Source organism: Mirounga leonina, unplaced genomic scaffold, assembly GCF_011800145.1.
Source record: "Mirounga leonina isolate KUSES-001 unplaced genomic scaffold, KU_Mleo_1.0 Mir_82, whole genome shotgun sequence".
Classification (NCBI taxonomy): Eukaryota; Metazoa; Chordata; class Mammalia; order Carnivora; family Phocidae; genus Mirounga; species Mirounga leonina.
The window spans coordinates 51,366,360-51,387,351 of NW_023270825.1; the positions used below are offsets into that span (position 1 = coordinate 51,366,360).

General features: G+C 35.6%; 1 non-coding gene across 1 annotated transcript; it reads left to right on the top strand.

The window, feature by feature from the left end:
* Positions 1 to 19,857: 19,857 nt before the first annotated feature.
* Positions 19,858 to 19,964, top strand: LOC118002803. Its single transcript, XR_004677177.1, has one exon. It is a non-coding gene; the product is annotated as a U6 spliceosomal RNA (small nuclear RNA).
* The last annotated feature ends 1,028 nt before the right edge of the window (positions 19,965 to 20,992 follow it).

Below are 20,992 nucleotides of genomic sequence, written 5' to 3' on the forward strand. Positions count from 1 at the left end.
GCAAAGTTGGAAAACAACAGTATTTTTTGTAATGGTATGTATACCCAAAACATTTTTTTTTCTTTTTGAAAGCATTATACTCAAATTAAGGACCATAAGTCATCTTAGCTGACTTATGTAGGAAGAATAAAAAAATACAGATTTCAATGAAATGGAGTAGAGGAGAGGAAAGTAGTGTTTTAATTTATGAAGACATGATTACAAACAGCTGTTTAGCTCTTAACCAAAAAAGTACTAGAAAATAGAATGTATGAAGTTTTTATTTCTCTTAATAAAAAGAAATAGTTAGGGGCACCTGGATGGCTCAATCATTAAGCATCTGCCTTCGGCTCAGGTCATGATCCCAGGGTCCTGGGATCGAGCCCCGCATCAGGCTCCCTGCTCAGCGGAAAACCTGTTTCTCCCTCTCCCACTCCCCCTGCTTGTGTGTTCCCTCTCTTGCTGTCTCTCTCTGTCAGATAAATTAAAATAATAATAATAATAAATTTTTAAAAATAACAAATAGTTAAATGGATAGATTTTATATGAAGAACAAATCCTCCCATGCCTTCCCCATAGAATTATGCACATTAAAATATTTATACCCATTATGAATTTTCTTCAAAGATAAAAAAGGCACAGAATCTGAACTAAGAGGCAGGTCTATATAGAGATTTGTGTTAGGTTACACTGCTCTGAAACCATTAGAAACACTAGCTTAAAAGAATGTGATAGAAAATGGTGAACATTCCACTGAAATGACCATAAAATGTATGAATCAATATATATATAACATGATAATTCATATAAAACTAAAGTTTAGAAAAACAAGAGATAGCTCTATTGATCTCTGCATTATTTTTCCTATTACATAGTATCCATAATAAAGCAAGCCACAAAATCACACCAAATGAACTTGGCCTGGGTCTCCAATGTATTTACAATCTAATCTCCAGGTTCTCTACACAAGGACATCAAAATGTACAATCACAAAATAGATAATGTAATCCAACCAACCCTCCCACTTGGGTAATATATTAGTCTGTTGGGACTGCCATAAGAGAATACCAAAGACTGGGTGGTTTAAATAAGAGAAATTTATCTTCTCACAGTTTTAGAGGTTAGAAGTCCAAGATCTAAGTACCTTTAGGGTTGGCTTCTGGTGAGACGTCTCTTCCTGTGTGTAGATGGTCACTTTCTCATGTCCTCACATGGCCTCTGTGTTCATGCAGAGAGAGAGAGATGGAGGGAGAGAGGGAGAATGATTTCTGGTGTCTCTTTTCTGATAAGGATGCTACTCCTATCGTTTTAGGGTCCCACCCTTTGATCTCATTTAACCTTAATTATCTGTCTAATGGCCCTATCACCAAATACAGTCACTTGGGGGTTAGCGGTTCAATATATGAATTTTAGAGGAACACAATTCAGTCCATAGCAGGTAGCCAATTCCACACAAACAAGGAATTTTAGTTACATTAAAATAATATACTAAGTGTCAAAATCTGGCAAACAAGAAGCCAGGAAACCTTTGAGAGGCATCTAAAAATACTAACCAAATACATTGGCCGCCTATGTAACGAACTAGTCAGAACTTTTGAATTTAATCAGAACATTTAGTTGACAACCTCAGTTGAACTAGTCAAGTAAATGTCAGGATCAATTGCCTTGAAAAATAATACAATATAGTAAAATTTTTCCTCAGAATTTTTTTTTTTTTTTGAGACACATCTACTCCATTAGGGGCAGAACAGTTAAACAGTCTAAGAATTACTTTTGGACAATTCAATGAACCATACTCATTCACAAAAAAACAACTTTCAATCTCTCTGAACCCTGCACTGGCTAAGGTTATAGCTCACCTAAAATTGTGTACTCCATCGTTCTATGATGGTTCAGAAACCGTGTGCATATATCAAGCTTAAGCTATCAACTAGGTGGCTTTAAGAATGTTGTAGGTACTCACTACATATAAAGACTGAAAGAATAAGTTCTGGCTGTTGTATCTTTACTTCATTCTGCTAAGACATTTTTTTCATCATGATAACACTACTATGAAAAATATAATTTAAAAAATGTATTTCCTGACATATTAAGAACAACCAAATCGATGTATAGACAAATAGCCCATCAGAATTCTCACAAATATTAATAACTATGTTGAACAATCCCAAAGAAAGAAAAAGTTTAACTTCACATTGTTTTTCTAAAATGCCTTGGAGAGAATTATTGGTGCTCAAACCACTTGAGCTTCACAAATGCTTTAAGCATATCTTTGCATTTTACTTGAATATTTAGAATATTCAAAACATTGTTGTGATTAGTTTTCAGAATGAAACCATGAATTAATTAGAAACTTAATCATTGTTATTTCAAGATAGAATAGATTTTTCCCCTTTTAGGTATTGCTTATAATTAACAGTTTTCCTGCTCTTCTTTCGTGAAATATTTTATAAGTTATCAGGACCTTTAAAAAACTTACTTCTTTTCTAATTTTATTATGCTAAACTAATTACAAAATGAATTTTTTATTTCATAATTCTTTATCATTTTTATTCACCCTCTGGGAACTGAATTATAATTAATTCTGCTTTTCTTTCTCTAATAGATTTATGTGTATTACCATATATATTAAATTTTCCGTTCTGTAACTTTTTTCATTTATTGCTTTGCACACTGACAATGTGCACTTCATTAAAAACATGTAATCCCTTAGCTGCGATCAAGGCATAATTGCAAATCTTTATACTATAATAACATGCATGTTCTTCATATTTTATTACAAGAATTCCCCATTCCACTTTAAAATTCTGGATTTCCTATCCTCTTAAGTTGCAATATGAGAATAAAATTTAAGAATTCCAAGTTCTTACGACAAAACTAATAAGCATATCTATCTATTTTTTTTGTCTGCTAACACTCTAAGTTGAAATGTACTTACTCCTCTATTTATTTTTGTCAATGTGATATTTAGATTATATAATTAACACAAAATACAAAAGGACTGAGGGTTTTTATCTGAAAGTGACAAACATCTTGTGATAAGATGAAGCAATAATATTGCTGTTAAACTAGATTTTTTGAACCAATCCATACTTTCCAAAAGAAGATGTATAGTACAATTAACTCAGAAGTCCAGACTTAAAGAAATACACAGTACAGAATGCAGTGTAGCAGGACATGGAGTAGTGGGACTAAAAATAGGGGTTCTCTTTCCAGACAGTACTTCACAGATGCTATTATACTCTCCTTCACCCTACATGAATTTTGGTAACATTCTCCTAACATGTCCAGAATTCACACAGTCCCTCCGGGAGTTTGCAGGATAGTAGTATCATCCAAACTTGCCAGTTTTTTTTTTTTATTTGAAGTATAGTTGACACAGAATTAGTTTCATTTATTGCTTTGACACATTAGTTTCAGGTGTACAACATAGTGATGAGACAAGTCTATATAACGCTATTCTCTCTCTGGCTACCATCTGTACCATACAACCCTATTACAATACCATTGACTGTATTCCCTATGCTGTACATTTTATCACCATGACTTATTCATTCTATAACTGGAAGCCTATATCTCCCACTGCCTTTGCCCATTTTTCCCATCCCCCACACCCCTTGCCCCCTGGTAACCATCACTTTGTACTCTATGGGTCTGTTTCTGCTTTTTGTTTGTCTGTTTATTCATTTGTTTTGTTTTTTAGATTCCACATAAGTGAAGTCATATTGTATTTGTCTCTCTGTCTTATTGCACTTAGCACAATAGCCTCTAAGTCCATCCATGTTGTCACAAATGGAAACTTGCCAGTTCTTTTAAAAAGAAAGAGTGAGAAAGGGTTCTTGGGGACAATTGAAAGCGTTCTGCAAACATCTGCTGGGGATTTCAGTGATAAGTGATCATTCCAGTCAGGCCATGAACTGTTTAGCACCATAATTCAAAAAAAATAAGACCAGGCTAATGAATCGGCTTTGTAAATTAGTCCTTGCACCCAAGTAAGTGATAACTAGGGTTCAGTAAAAAATATCTTCTCTTCCTTAGAACTCTTTCTATTCTGTTTGTCTGCACAAAGTAACTTCTTTGCTGGAAACTAAGTCCATTTTAAAGGGTCAACCAAGGTTAAAAACACTCAAAATGATCAACAACTGAACATTTTTCCTGAGATTAAAAAAAAAAAAATCATTCCTAAAAGGTGAACTTCTTCAAGTTTGGAACACCGTTGCACTCTTATAATCTAAAATAAGTCTTTCCGAACCATGAGAGACGATGGACTCTGAAAAACAAACTGAGGGTTCTAGAGGGGAGGGGGGTGGGAGGATGGGTTAGCCTGGTGGTGGGTATTGAGGAGGGCACATTCTGCATGGAGCACTGGGTGTTATGCACAAACAATGAATCATGGAACACTACATCTAAAACTAATGATGTAATGTATGGGGATTAACATAAGAATGAATAAATAAATAAATAAATAAATAAATAAATAAATAAATAAATAAAATAAGTCTTTCAAGTGGGCACTTACTAACACTTACATTCTTGACTTTCAACCCTCTTAACCATCACAGTTTTCTGCTCTTTCTCTGTCTTTGCTTGTTCTACCTTTGATGTATAAATGTTCTCACCCATACTAAGTATATTAGCTTAGAACACTAAACTCCTTGGGTCTTGGACTATCCATTTCTTTGGAGCTCCATGAAGGCAAAAGTCTTGTCTGTTTTTATACCATCATTATGTCCAGAATGTAGCCGTAAAATAAACAAAAATGTAAAGGTCCTATAACCTCTCCAATTCCACACATGGTCATTCTTCACAAAGGGTTTATTATAGCTTAGATGTAATTCTCTATAGGACATCTTGCCTGAAATTTCAAGGCTGTGGTGGGCACCCCATGAGATCCCATGGCATCTTGTGCTTACCCCTATGACACTGTGCAATTGTCTTTTAATCCATTGTAAGACCCTTGAAAACAGAGGCTCTGTCTTTCGCTTTTATTTCCTCAGTACCTACTACAGTGTCTGGAACACAATAGAAATTGTATATTTGCCAAATTCATGGGGAAAAAAATACAGTAGCTTTTATGGTATGGTGACAATGCCCTCAGCAAAATAGTATAAGAACCATGCTGCAGAAATGAGATTATATCCAGAACTGGGTCTGCATCCCTGTTTTGCCAGAGAACTCAAGGTGATAGTATGTAATAGGGAGAATAATGGTCCCTAAAGATATTCACACCCTAATCCCCAGAAGTTTTTATTATGTTGCTATCATGGCAAAGTGTCTTTGAGATGCAGTTAAGTTTAAGGACCTTGACAATGGGATATTACCCTGAATTATTCAGGCTGGCCCAAATTAACTATAGGTGAATCTTTCCTGTCACAAAAAGATATAGCAATAGAAGCAAGATTTGAGAGATGCTGCACCGCTGGCTTTAAAAATGGAGGAAGGAGTCCTAACCAAGAAATTCAGGCAGGCTTGAGAACCTGGAAATGCAGGGAAATAGATTCTCAACTAAACCTCAAGAAAGGAATTCAGCCCTGGAGACACCTAGATTTTAGCCCAGTGAGACCAGTCTAGGACTTTTACAGAACTGTAAAATAATAAATTTGGGTTGTTTTAAGCCTCTAAATTTGAAATAATTTATTATGGCAGCAATAGAAAAAAATATAGAGCCTGAGGCTGCCTTCTCAGAGGCTGCATCCCTAGACACATCTGGTTTTGTGTTGACTTCAAAAGTTTTTTAATAACAACCAAAATGAACACATTGATATAAGTACTGATTCTTTATTTTGGTAAACATCTTGGTAAACAACAAATTCAAATAATGACTAAAGACTTTTCTTCAAAATAAGATAGCTTTACTTATATCTGCTCATCCTGCTTTATTTATTTTTATTTTTTTAAAGATTTTATTTATTTATTTGACAGAGAGAGAGACAGAGGGAGAGGGAACACAAGCAGGGGGAGTGGGAGAGGGAGAAGCAGGCTTCCCGTGGAGAAGGGAGCCCAACGTGGGGCTGGATCCCAGGACCCTGGGATCATGACCTGAGCCGAAGGCAGATGCTTAATGACTGAGCCACCCAGGCGCCCCACCCTACTTACTTTAGAGGAAGATTTATTCAGACTGAAAAAATAATTATGTTATAAAATAAATAAGTCAAAAGATGATAAGTAAAACATAGGGAATATAGTCAATTATATTGTAATAACACTGGATGGTGACAGCTGGTGACTACACTTATCATGGTGAGCACTGCATAGAATTGTTGAATCAGTATGTTGTATACATGAAACTAATATAACATTGTACGTCAATTATGCTTCAATAATAAATTTTTAAAAAAGAAAAAATTAAATTATTTAAGCTTGCTCAAAGATCTAGTAGAATACAAAATATATTGATCCATCTTCCTTCTATAAATTACATGATATTTATTTTGTTTTTAGAATGGATAATATGTATTACTAATATGCACAAAGAAATATAACTTGTCTATTACCCTGGTTCAAATTAGAATTTTCCAGTTTCTCCTTACATCTCTTGCTAGATGTGTGCTGATTTAGATAGAGTGTCAGTGTGGTGTGCAATCTCACCCTACAATTATAAGAACTCTGTACTATTATGCCAACATTTTTTTTTAAGATTTTATTTATTTATTTGACAGAGAGAGGCACAGCGAGAGAGGGAACACAAGCAGGGGGAGTGGGACAGGGAGAGGGTGAAGCAGGCTTCCCGCCGAGCAGGGAGCCCGATGCGGGACTCGATCCCAGGACCCCGGGATCATGACCTGAGCCGAAGGCAGACGCTTAATGACTGAGCCACCCAGGCACCCCTTATGCCAACATTTTATAATTAGTCTATAAAAGGGATCATTTTGTTGTTCTTGTAATATCAAGTTCCCAAAGAATATTCTAATATTTTGTTGAGAATAATATACCATTAAAATTTTACCTCCTCCTAATAACTGTCAACATAAGAAAAACCTGAGCCAGATATTATAAGTTCAATAGCAAAGTGTCATGTATTATACAATTTTCTACTCAAATCAAATTAAAGAAGATTTCTGCTGAAGAAGGAGTAACATGGACAACAGCAAGATACCCAAATACTGGCTATCATTGTTAAGTGAAAATATTTCTTTAAAATACACACTCGACGGTCAGAGGTTAATATTAATAGGCGTGTCACTAGTGCATGATAAAGGTTACACTTTAGTCACATTTTTTTTTGTTTTTTTGTTTATATGTTTGCACATATTGGTTACATCATGTAAAACAATTTGTAATTTTTTCAGTCCACAAAACATGCTTTTTCAGAGAAATTTGGGAATAAACTCTTATTCCACTCCACTTGAGGGTCATAGAGCCACAAGATACCATAGAAGGTAATGATGAGGCCCTAGGGGAAAACTCAAAGTTTCAGAACTCTGCCTCCCCCTACACAGCCCAGAAGCTACCGCACAGTCAGAATGCCCAACATTACCTCAGAGATGGGAGGTTTACCCTGAATAAATTAAACTGAGAGGATCTAAACTCAGGACCTCAAGAACATTTGGCTTGAAAGAGGGGTTGAGTCTCAAGATTGAAATCTGGGGATTCAAGAGAAATCTGCATACTGAATGTTAGGACCCTAATTCCACTCCTCTAGTCAAACTTTGAGAAGGCTGATATACAGAATTACAGTCTTTAGGCAAGGGACCAAATGACTTTAGGAGGGAAACATTCTCCAGATATTGATACTGGAGTTTGCCAAAGTGAAAATTCCAGCTTGTCATACGCGATCACCCTATGGTTAAATTCATTTGTCAAAAGGACCTGCTTTCCCATACAGAGCTCCCAAGCAATATTTTAGTAACATTCCTAAAGATGAACAAAGAACAAGTGTCACCGGACCTTTGTGAAAATCTTTCAAAATTAAAAGCAGAGACCAAAACAAGTAATTTTTCGTGGTGGCTATCTGCAAAGAACCAGAAAATCCTTCAATATGCAATTCTATATTCTTTGGATATGGTTTCAGTGCATGTATATTTGTTTAGTTTAAAATTTGAGATGTATATAACTGCCTGAAAGAAATCTGCTTTTGTTCTTTTGTCTGAACAACCACAAAGGCAGAGAGAGGCAAGTCAAGCTTCAGGAAAGTTCTCTACATATTCCTAGGGCCAGACACTGTGCACTCCCTAGCATCTGTCAGAATTTGAGATCTCACAGAAATCCACTAACTCCAAAAACACCACAGTTCAGTCCCTTGGCTATTTCATAACATACCAATAAGTACAACATATTTTCTTTCTTTGTGCAGCAGATGGTGTCAGAGACAGTTTGCAAGACTTCTGCCTTCCAGAAAGATTTGATTCAGCTTGATTAGCTTCATGAATTGGTTATCAAGGGACAAAATGAAGACAAAAAGGATATTATGACTAGACTTTCCAGTTGGTGAACATACAGTAATCAAATTATTCCAACCAGTCATATAGTATTTTCCTACATGCACATGGAATGTTCCACAGTAGAATAGCCAGATTAACCATCCCTGTGGGAACAGGCAGCCTATGCTCAATTTATTATGACTCCGAGTTGATTTTTGCTAACAACACTGACATTATAAAACAAATCATAAAATATTGGAATATTATACCTGATCTGATTCAGCAAGCCTTTCAAAATACAGTTGGCCCTTGAATAACACAGGTTTAAATGGTGTGATATATGCAGATTTTTTACATTACAATACTGTAAATGTATTTTCTCTTCCTTATGGTTTTCTTCATAACATTTTCTTTTCTGTGGCTTACTTTATTGTAAGAATACAGTATGTAATATATATAACACACAAAATTGTGTTAAGCAACTGTTTCATTATCAGTAAGGCATCCAGTCAACACAGGCTAGTAGTAGTTAGGTTTTGGGGAGACAAAAGTTATACATTGATTTTTTACTATGCAGGGTGTCAGCACCCCTAATCCCTGCATTGTTCAAGAATCAATAGTAATTTATAATTGGAAAGTTGAATTGTATTTGTATCAGTTAAAAATTGGCATCTACATTTCCTAATTTATATATTCTGAATATTAACAATTTGACTTTTAGATTCCTATATTAGTTAGGATAGGCTAATTGCTATAAATTTCAGATTCAAATATGTATAACAGCTCAAGCACAAAATAAATCTTTTTTTTGTTCAAAGTCCAAAGCGAGCAGATGGGCAGCTCTCTCCCAAGTGGTGAGTTAAGGATCTAGTATCCTTCCTTCTTATGGCTATGCAATCTGTAATGTGTGGCTTTCAGAGTCACAGGGCTTATCTGCAATGTGCTGTAGAAGAGGAAAAGCCCTAGAGGGTCATGCATAGTTACAGTGTCTCTAAAATTGCTGAAAGCAGGATATTGTAGAGAGTGGAAACACCACTTGACAACAAGTGTAACCCGTAAGTGTCCTAGACACACTGAGATGATGATAACCCTATGTGTGGGAGATTTTATGGACTAGGCCTGGAGTGGTGTATTTCACTCCTGCTCACATCCTAATTTATCATAAGACCACTCCCAATGGCAAAGTAGACAGAAATATGGACTTGGCAAGTCCCCAGGAAGAGAAGGATATAGGCTTGATCAAAGCTAATCAGCCAGCCTGTCTTTGCTATTCTTTTTTTTTCCTATACTTAGGTCCATAGCAAATGTTCTACCTAAAAAGATTCATTCATTCCATAGTGTTGAGACAAAATCCTTATCCTATAGAACTTATAGTGTGGAAAGTAGTAATAAACAAATATATAAAAAGTACAGTGTCAGGTAATTATACAATCCATGAAATAAAAGATAAGGCAGGAAAAGGGTAAAAAATAAGTAGGGTATTGTTTAGAGAGAAGAGTCAGGGAGAGCCTCATGGTGATGTGGAGCAGACACTTGAATGAAGCATGAGAAGGAGCTGTTTGAGTATTTGAGTGAAGAGCTTTGCAAGCAGAAGCAATGAAAATAATTTATTTTATAAAGGTGTCAAATTACTCAGTCAAAAATTATTCTCCTTTATGTTTTAGATAAATCTAATAAATAGTGAATCATGACTATCACTACTTACTTTGTCATATTTTTTAAGAAATCCTTAAGATGGTACTTCATTTTTCAGCCTTTCTGAGATATTATAACTGAAAATTTTCATACAATTAATGTTTTCCTCTTTAAGCATAAAATTATATTATTTTAAACCCCTATAGTAGAAATTCATTACAATAAAGAATACTGTTTCCCCCCCCTAGATTTCTAAAAGAAATAACCTATGACATTTTATATTCTATTACTTTCAGTTGTAAATAACAGAAATCCAACTCAAATCAGTCCATATAAATGAGGCAGTTGTATTGGCCCACTGGACTCTGCAAAATTTTAATTCAGGAACTTTTTCTCTCTATCATCAAGACTTTTTCTGTATCCCTCATTTAGTTTCTATCTGACCTCATTTCTCTTACTTGAGATGATTTCCTCCATGATTATGGAGGAAGCATGAAGTGGCTTACATTTTCTGTTCTTATTCAGCTTCCAGCTTATATTATCCTACTGTGGCAATCCCAAAGGATCTAGAAGGCCTCTCACTCCCTGTACATAACACAGGAAAGTGTTTGTTTGTTTTTTTTAAGATTTTATTTACTTGACAGAAAGAAAGAGAGAGAGAGCACAAGCAGTGGGGAGAGGCAGTCAGAGGGAGAGGGAGAAGCAAACTCCCCACTGAGCAGGGAGCCCAACACAGGGCTTGATCCCAGGACCCTGGGATCATGACCTGCGCCGAAGGCAGATGCTTAACCAACTAAGACACCCAGGCGCCCCCACAAGGAAGTGTTCTGATTGGCCTTACTAGAGTCACATGCCTACCTCACACTGGGTGGTGACACAGAGCTCCCAAGCAATATTTTAGTAAAATTCCTAAAGATGAACAAAGAACAAATGTCACTGGACCTTTGTGAAAATGTCCATCTGCTGAAGTGGCTGAGAACTAGTTTTCCAACAGAAGGGAAATGCTATTAACAGAAGAAGGGGGAGAGTATTTCTGGACAGACCGAAACAACAGATGCCCACTCCAGCCATCGTTACAAATGCTGACCATTTAAGAAAGGTACCAAGTATTAAGTACTATGTACTGTGCAGCACAAGTATCAGAATCAGGTGGACTTGAGTATGAACACTGGTTCAACAGATTACTACCTGTGTGACTTTGGTCAGGTTGATAAATTTCTTTATGCTTAGTTTCTTCACCTGTTAAATCCTCACAATAATAGTACCTATTCCAGGGGGCGGAGCAAGATGGCGGAGGAGTAGGAGACCTGGATTTCGTCTCCTCTCAGGAATTCAGCTGGATAGGGATCAAACCATTCTGAACACCTACAAACTCAACAGGAGATTGAAGAAAAGAAGAGCAACAACTCTCTGATCAGAAAAGCGACCACATTCTGGAAGGTAGGACGTGCAGAGAAGTGAATCCAAGGTGACATTCGGGAGGATAGATGGCGGGGGAGGGGCCTCCGTCGGCCGCTTCTGGCAAGTGATAGAACCACGGAGCACAAAATCGGAACTTTTAAAAGTCTGCTCCGCCGAGGGACGTCACTCTGGTGGCTAAGCGGGGGGTGGAACCCTCCGGGACAGTGTGGTCAAAGAGCAACCTCTTTGACCTCAGCCGAAGCAACTTCTTCCTAGAAACATCGCCAAAGGCAAGGGAAGCAAGGGCAAAAAGGAACTATTGGGACTTCATCAAGATAAAAAGCTTTTGCAAAGCAAAGGAAACAGTCAACAAAACCAAAAGACAACCGACAGAATGGGAGAAGATATTTGCAAATGACATATCAGATAAAGGGCTAGTATCCAAAATCTATAAAGAACTCATCAAACTCAACACACAAAGAACAAAGAATCCAATCAAGAAATGGGCAGAAGACATGAACAGACATTTTTCCAAAGAAGACATCCAAATGGCCAACAGACACATGAAAAAGTGCTCAACATTGCTCGGCATCAGGGCAATCCAAATCAAAACCTCAATGAGATACCACCTCACACCAGTCAGAATGGCTAAAATTAACAAGTCAGGAAACGACAGATGTTGGCGGGGATGCGGAGAAAGGGGAACCCTCCTACACTGTTGGTGGGAATGCAAGCTGGTGCAGCCACTCTGGAAAACAGTATGGAGGTTCCTCAAAACGTTGAAAATAGAGCTACCCTATGAGCCAGCAATTGCACTACTGGGTATTTACCCCAAAGATACAAAAGTAGGGATCCGAAGGGGTACGTGCATCCCGATGTCTATAGCAGCAATGTCCACAATAGCCAAACTGTGGAAAGAGCCAAGATGTCCATCGACAGATGAATGGATAAAGAAGAGGTGGTATATATATACAATGGAATATTATGCAGCCATCAAAAGGAATGAGATCTTGCCATTTGCAACGACGTGGATGGAACTGGAGGGTATTATGTTGAGTGAAATAAGTCAGAGAAAGACATGTATCATATGATCTCACTGATATGAGGAATTCTTAATTGCAGGAAACAAACTGAGGGTTGCTGGAGTGGGGTGGGAGGGATGGGGTGACTGGGTGGTAGACACTGGGGAGGGTATTGCTCTGGTAAGCGCTGTGAATTGTGCAAGACTGTTGAATCTCAGATCTGTACCTCTGAAACAAATAATGCAATATATGTTAAGAAAAAAAAAAAGAAGAAGAAGAAGGTAGCGGGAGGGTAAGAATGAAGCGGGGGAAATCCAAGGGGTAGACGAACCTTGAGAGACGATGGACTCTGAAAAACAAACAGGGTTCTAGAGGGGAGGGGGGTGGGAGGATGGGTTAGCCTGGTGGTGGGTATTGAGGAGGGCACATTCTGCATGGAGCACTGGGTGTTATGCACAAACAATGAATCATGGTACACTTCATCTAAAACCAATGATGTAATGTATGGGGATTAACATAAGAATAAAAAAAAATTATGGAAAAAAAAATAGTACCTATCCCATAGTTCTTGGTACAAATTAAAGGAACATTTAGTTTGTGCTCAGTAAATGATTTATCCTTTTAATTTCACATGTTTTTCAATGAACTTTCACAACAGTCCTATGAAACAAGTATTAATAGCTCCAATTATATAGAAATTGAAGCTCAAAGAGGTTCAGTGTCTTTGCCTGAAGTAACACAGCTGGTAAATGTCAGATCTGGAATTGGGTTCAAATCCCATGTCTGCAGGATTTCAAAGCCCATCTTCATTGCCTTAATTATTACACAAATCTTTGTAATAGTCTTCAGAGATTACTGAATTACAGGGAGTTATTTTTCCCTAATTTAAATGACATCCTCCTTGTCTTCTTTACATTGGATTTTCATGCCTTCAACCTGGTAATCTATCAGTTCCTGTTACTATCCATGAGCTGCAACCATGTTGGAACAGAGAAAGCCAGTTCACTGTAGACAAGTGACAGCAGAAATTCTACATTTGAAGACTCATTTTATTAGCTTAAGTTTTTTTTTATCTGAAACCAGAGTTTAGAGACCTAAATCCAAAGCCCTGTTTTAGTATCTGAATCTTGGTTTCATCATTCATACATTTGAGATATCATCTACTTTACAGAGTTGTAGTGGTGATTAAATGATATAGGGTATATAAAAGTGTTTTTTAAGGTATAAAATGCTAAATAAATATCAGACATGTTATTAATACTACAGTTGATAATAAAACATTTTATCCGTTCCTTAAATCTTAGTATGAACAGGTTTCAGATCCTATATTAAGAGTAGCTTTGTAAGTAGAGCCTGGGTGCTGAACATGTAAGTCAGGGAAAAGGAAAGTAAGCTCTGCAGTAAAGAAAACGCAAGGAAGAGGAAGTCTGAAGACACCAGAAAACAAGAAATCCTTCATAGTTCTGCCTATGGCTCTAGCAGTGCCTATTTCCCTATATATAAAACACAAATACTCAGTTATGCAGGGTTAAGATAGTAAGGTCCTCTCCAGCACCCTCACACAAATTTAACTAAACTACAGATAATTTTTAAAAATGTGCAAGTTCAGAAACAATTTATAGTATATATTAAAACATCCATTTCAACAGGTGAACTTTGTGCATTTGCAAATGAAGAAATTAACACCAGTAAATTGCTTTGGATACAGTATTGTCACTTGTGTGCTATATTAATTTACTACACTAATTAACTTACTGTCTCACACCAAATCAACATGCCCTCTCTAGGATGAACTCATATTAACATGGACTATATATGACCTGCCTTAACTCTTTATAAAAATATTCCTCAACATATAGACAGGCATGTCCAAGAAATTGACTATGGTGCAAAAATTTCCATTATGTGAACTACTGTTCCAGTATGTATGATACCATTTAATTTTATCATGTCTAATTTTAGTGCTATCAGTCCTATGTTTGGAACCTCTCTTTTTTACTTATATTTTTTGTTTGCAAGAAGTAAAGATGTACTGAACCTACTACCTATATCAAGGGTGGTATAGTAGAAAAACAGAGAGCTCACAGAATTGAAAAATAAGATATGCTGTCTATGAGCCAAGTCTCATGGGAACATAAAAGGGACTAGAGATAGGATGCTTTTTCTATCTCTTAGAAATCTCAGGGTTTCTTTGATCTCTGCTTCTCTTTTTCATGGCTTCTCCACTTTGTTCTACACCTATGTTCCATTCTTCTCTTCTTTCAACTTACTTATCCAAGATATAGCTCAGTATGGCTACCTCCACTGAATCTGTATGACCTCTCATCTCAAGTGCCCGTGACAAACTAACTGCAAAGTCTTAGTTCAAATTCTTTGAAAATCTGATTGGCTCAACCCATTTTAATTGATTAATTTTCCTTGGGAAAGTTTGTTCCATATCCAACCAGTTATGGTCAGGAGAAAAAGTGCTACAAAACATGATCTTCAACAAAGGTTTGTTCACTTATAAGACAGTATGAGAAACTTCCAATTTCAAAAATCAGGGTAAATTTAGAACTTCTTTCTTTACCTCTTACAAGTTGCTTAAAAGAAACAAGAAAAATAAGAAATAGAAATGCATATCGATATTCAACAAAAATCAAAGGCAACTAAAATCACAAATCAAAAAATAGATTAAATCATTATTAATAGCATTAAGGATCATATAGGAGTTTATAACAATGAATACATGGTGCTGTTGATCTCAGAAAATCAAGATATTCAAGATTAAAGGCTCTTCTTTTCAGCTAAAACCTAAAATCCCTTATTTCCAACAATGGAAAGGCTGAATAGACTGGCATTATGAGTTTTCAAGGAAGCAATTTACTTTTGAGAACAAAAAGACAGTTCTAGGAAAGGAAACACATAAACAAGGCACATTTGCAGGAATTTATCTGTTGGTGAGCATTAAGGGAAAAAAGAAACAGAATTAATAGCCCCACAGCTTTGTCTCCCCTTTGTTGGAAAAACATCAAGGCCAAAATAACCCAAACACAACTCCCTAGGCAACAGAGAAAGTTCCTATTAGCCTACAATCCAGCTTTGTCATATTCCCTACATAAAAATCCTGTAAGTAGCTGTCCCAGGAAGAACTTCATTTATACCAAGATGAGCAGTCAAAAAGGACACAGCATAGGATATTTACAAAGACAGTACATGAGAAAAATAATAGAGGGGGAAAAAAACACAAAAAAAGTTACTTATGAGAAAAATGTTTCCCTGGGGCAAATAAAGATTATAACCAAATGTGGTAATAATAAACATGGCTATAATCATAGATATGCTTAAATAACAATAAAGGAAATAGAGTACAAGTTTAAGAAAAAGACACCAAGATGAAAGGGAAATAAAATTAAAAATATGACTTATGTCATTTGTGCCTAGGATCACATATATAATTTAAAGCTGGTAAATTAAGTATGAGTTATAAACATATACAAATATGGCGACAAAGAATTAAACAATAAAAAGAAATAAGAGACATCCAAACCAGAACAGAAGAAGTAAAACTGCCACTATTTGCAGATGACATGATATTATATATAAAAAGTCCTAAAGACTCCATCAAAATGTTGTCAGAACAAAAAACTAATTTAGTAAAGTTGCAGGACACAAAATCAATAATGCAAAAATCAGTTGCATTTCTGTATACTACTAACAAACTATCAGAATGAGAAATTTAAAATATATATATATATCCCACTTAAAACTGCAACAAAAAGAGTAAAATACTTAGGAGTAAATCTAACCAAGGATGTGAAAGACCTATACATTAATAAAGACCTATACATTAATTGATAATTAATGAAAAAAAATTGAGAAAGACATAAATAAATGGAAAGATATTCCATACTCATGGATTGGAAGAATTAATATTGTTAAAATGTTCAACTACCCAAAGCAATCCACATTCCATTAGAATGAACACTTGTAACTAAGATAATGTTATATGTCAATTATATCTCAATAAAAAAAATGAAATAATAATAGTCATCATGTGCGAACATGAATAAAATTAAAAAAAATAAACAGCAACTTATATTCCAAAAAAAAAATTTACTGAGAACGGTATCATTTTTTACATTTTTGCAAAATTTCTTTAATATTGGCTTAATATAAGATAGCTGAAATCTCTTATCTGCTTCTGCATTCAATCTGTTACACGTCACATAGCCTCAGGAAAATTCATGTATATACCCATAAAAGAAAAAAAAATGGAAAAGAAAAACAACATATTAGTAGTATCATGAATATAGTTTTGACCTGACAAACTACTTAAAAGGGACACCAGGGGTCTCAAGACCACACCCACAGAACCACTCTTAGAATTGCTCTCTTTGCCATATCCAACCTCACCATAATCATTCCAGAGAGGTAAAGACCTAGCAGAGTCATTTCTGCTGTATGACTCTCTCCATATGTCCACAGATGACTAGTTGAGTGGTAGAGAAGGAACCCAAGAAGACTTAAACCAACTTTCTCCCTAATGAAGTTATAATTAAGATAGAAGGATAATTAGTCCTTTGTCTGGCTGGATGTGTAATATATAAACATGAGACTGAGTGGCAGCAATTTTCAGCACATCATGATTGTACAGGGGGAAAAAAGTCACTCTGAAGAGAGAAAACAATAAGGCAAAGGATTGAGTGAAGTAGAAGCCAGAATCAGATAATTTGGTAATGCTGATAATTTGGCATCACCTGGTCCAGGCGCCTTATGGCCTTCCTGCTTTTTGCTGTAATCAACACCTTGGCATTCCAATAATAATGTTCCATTCTCTGTTGGTCTCCTCACATTGGTTTCTGACACCAAGCAGAAACTTAATACTTAACGGTTTACTTAATGAATTAAATGGCATCTCTTCTAAAAATGGTATGTAGAAATTTATTTTTATGGTTAACATGGATCTTTCAAAATGTTTTCTAAACATAACTAATATTTGTTGAATATAACTTTACTTGCCTTCAACTGTGCGAGTTCTTCACAAACATTATCATTTAATTCCCACAACAATCCAACAATGAAAATAATGATCTTCATTTTACAGATATGGGAGATAAAGTTGAGGAGTATTGCTTGAGATTGCATGGTTAGCAAATCACAGAGATGGAATATGAACCTGTATATTTAACTTCAAAGTCCTTACTTTCTCCGCAAACCATGTCAAATTCATGGTTTGTATAAATTAAATATTAAACTCAGTTGAAGAAAATCAAACAAATAAAAAGAAAGCACACAAAATCTCAAGTAAATAACAATCTACATGCCCATCTTTTTTTTTTTTTAAGATTTTATTTATTTATTTGTCAGAGAGAGAGCGAGCACAAGCAGGGGGAGTGGCAGGCAGAGGGAGAAGCAGGCTCCCCACTGAGCAAGGAGCCCGATGTGGGACTCGATCCCAGGACCCTGGGAGCATGACCTGAGCCAAAGGCAGATGCTTAACTGACCGAGCCACCCAGGCATCCCCATGCCCATCTTTTCAGCCATTCTGTCTCCTTGCAGAGTGTGAATAATGCCAAGCATTCAATAAATACTTTTTTTATTTACAAATACAGGAAGTGAATTTGACTTATTGCTGAGAAATCATAAATGTGATCAGGTAAAAAGGAAGAATACTGAAATTTTTAGACAACTTTTTCCATTGGGCAAGCTTTTGCTCCCCTCATCAAATAATATAAATGATCATAATAAAATTCCTTCATTCTTCATTAACATTTATATCTAAATGTATTCCCTGATCATAGCTCCTGAGAAGAAAAACATGAAATACCGTTCAGATTCTATTAAAATTTGTTGAAAATATTTTATATCAAGTGATATACTAGAAAGTTTACATACATCATTTCATTGGATTCTCATTACAAAGGAGGAGAGTCAAGTGTATAGATAATAGGTAAATGTCCTTGGATTACCATGTCAATAGCTATAAATCCAAAATTGGAGGCCAGCTCTTCTACATTCATCACAGCCATGGCTTCCAGAGTGGGGTCTATGCACCCAGGAAGTATACAAGATCATCTACTAGCATGAAAAGAAATTATTAAAAGTCCTATTTATATGTATTATAAATACAAATTTATAGTATAAATTTTGTTATATATGATATTTATAATTTTAATTCTTATTTTTGCTTTATGACAAAGTATATGAGTGTAGTAGAACAAGTATATAAATTATACATAAATATATATTCATTGAGGAAATACAAGCAAAAACATATTGTTGATGGGGGTCATAGTCAAAAACTACACTATAACAACACTGACTTTCTATGACATGTCATTCTATTCAAAACACACGATATACACACATCCACACCCAGAATTAAAGAAAGAAACTTTATAAGGTCTTTGTCTATAGCCAGCAGATGCTAAAACTTGACATAGACTGACTTTGTTCTGCCCCTCATAGGTGTAAGCTAGGAAATCCTCCACCTGGAGGCCCTAACTCGACCTTTCTTCTGGGAGCTTTCAATCATAAGCACCTATAATCCAGGCTACCATACCTTCATTAACTTAGGTTTCTAGCTTCTCCATTAAGATGTCAAAAATGGTTCAAAAAGGGCTGGCTGAGACTCCAATAAACACGATATATGATATCAGAATAAAAGAAAGTTTAAAGATATAGAAGAACACTTACTTCAGATATTTTAGAAGTCTTTCCAAGTCTTCCCTATCAAACTAATTTGAAACAGATTCTGAAATTAAATTAAAAAGTATTGAGAATCAGTAGGAGATTTTCAGAACCTTTTAAAAATATTCCAGCATAAATATAGCAGCTGATTAAAGGAAAGCCAGTTCCTTAAGCCCTGCTTGTTAAAAACAAAAATGGTGAGTTACAAAGCAGAACCCAAGTAAATGATAAGAAGTCAATTTAAAGGAAGTAAAACAGGCAGCAGAACATTATCAGAAAAAAAATTAAAGAGATATGAAGGAAAAAGTCGTATCTTATGTCAGTTCAAACTGAATAGCCTATTCATAATAGCAAACTCTTCCAAGGCTAAGAAAGGAAAGCACTGTTGAGGGGAAGTCTCTCTGTTTAAGCCATCCTAAAATATAAGACCACAATTAATGCCGATAGTGTAAACAGGTAAGACATTGGAAAATTTAAGAATCGGGCACCTGGGTGGCTCAGATAGTTAAACGTCTGTCTTCGGCTCAGGTCATGATCCCAGGGTCCCGGGATCGAGTCCTGCATCAGGCTCCCTGCTAGGCGGGGAGCCTGCTTCTCCTTCTGCCTCTGCCTCTCTCTCTCTTTGTCTCTCTGACTCTCATGAATAAATAAATAAAAAACATTAAAAAAAAAAAAGAATAAAGCCCAGTAGGCCAATCTGGGGATCCAACAATGCCAAACCTCCAAAAATCTAATTATCACTTTATTATATTCACTGCTATCACAAGGCAATAAAAATAAAGCCAGCAGTGCTTGCTTTGTCAGCATATATACTAAAACTGAAATGATACAAAAAAGATTACTGTAACCTTCATGCAAGGATGACTTAGAAATTCTTAAAATGTTTCATATTTTTCTTATTTTTTTCAAAAAGGAATTCAAGAAGGATGAACCGGGAACTAATGGATTAATTACATACAGGGGCTAAGTGGGAACAGAGTGGAAGAGATTGTGGAGAGGGTGATGATGACTCTTTTCTGAATATATATTTATATGTAGTTTTGACATTGACTGAATCATGCTGTTTTATGTACTCAAAAAAATAAAATTTAAAGCAGAAGGAAAATAAAATCTCAAGTAACAGAAACATTATAATGTAACTATATCCCAAATTAAAAAAAAAAAAAAGCATAACTACATTGAAGGGGAAAAACAGAACTAACCTGAATAACTTTGGAACACAATACTTTGACTATATACCCTGAGTCTGAAGCCAAAAACAAAACAAAACAAAAAAAAAACCCTATAAACAAATAATAGAATTCTAGTAAGATGGTCTATTTTTGATGGTAGTATGAGTTTACAATTCTGAAACTACCTTTCATGTACTGTAGGACTAAGCAAATGATTAAATATTTAGAGGATTAAATAAGCTAGATTTCTTACTGCTGGAGAAGGGAGTTACAAATATGGAAAGAAGAAGGTTAGAATGAATTCCGTGGTGCTGAATTGCAATGAGAGTAGTTAGTATAAATTCATGAGTTTAAATGGATGGATGAATGGATGATAGATGATAGATGATAGATAGGTGATTGATATAGATAGATAGATAGATAGATGATAGATGATGATGATAGATGATAGATAGATAGATAGATAGATAAAGAAAGGTGGATATAGCTATATTTATATTTTTTAGCCCTGCCTGTTGAGAACCCAGAAGGAAAGACACCAGCAGTAATGAACACATTCTAAATCCTGATCTTGGTTTTTAATATACCATCTTGCATTAAAAGGAACTGGCCTCATTGGAGATACAGCTGACTCTTTGTGTTGAGGCAGGAAAAGTAAAAAGTGAACCTGGAACATCTTGTAGTTTCAGAAAGTAAAACTGTACTTAAAAGAAAAATGATGGAGGTAAGCCAAAAAGGACATAGGTGCCAG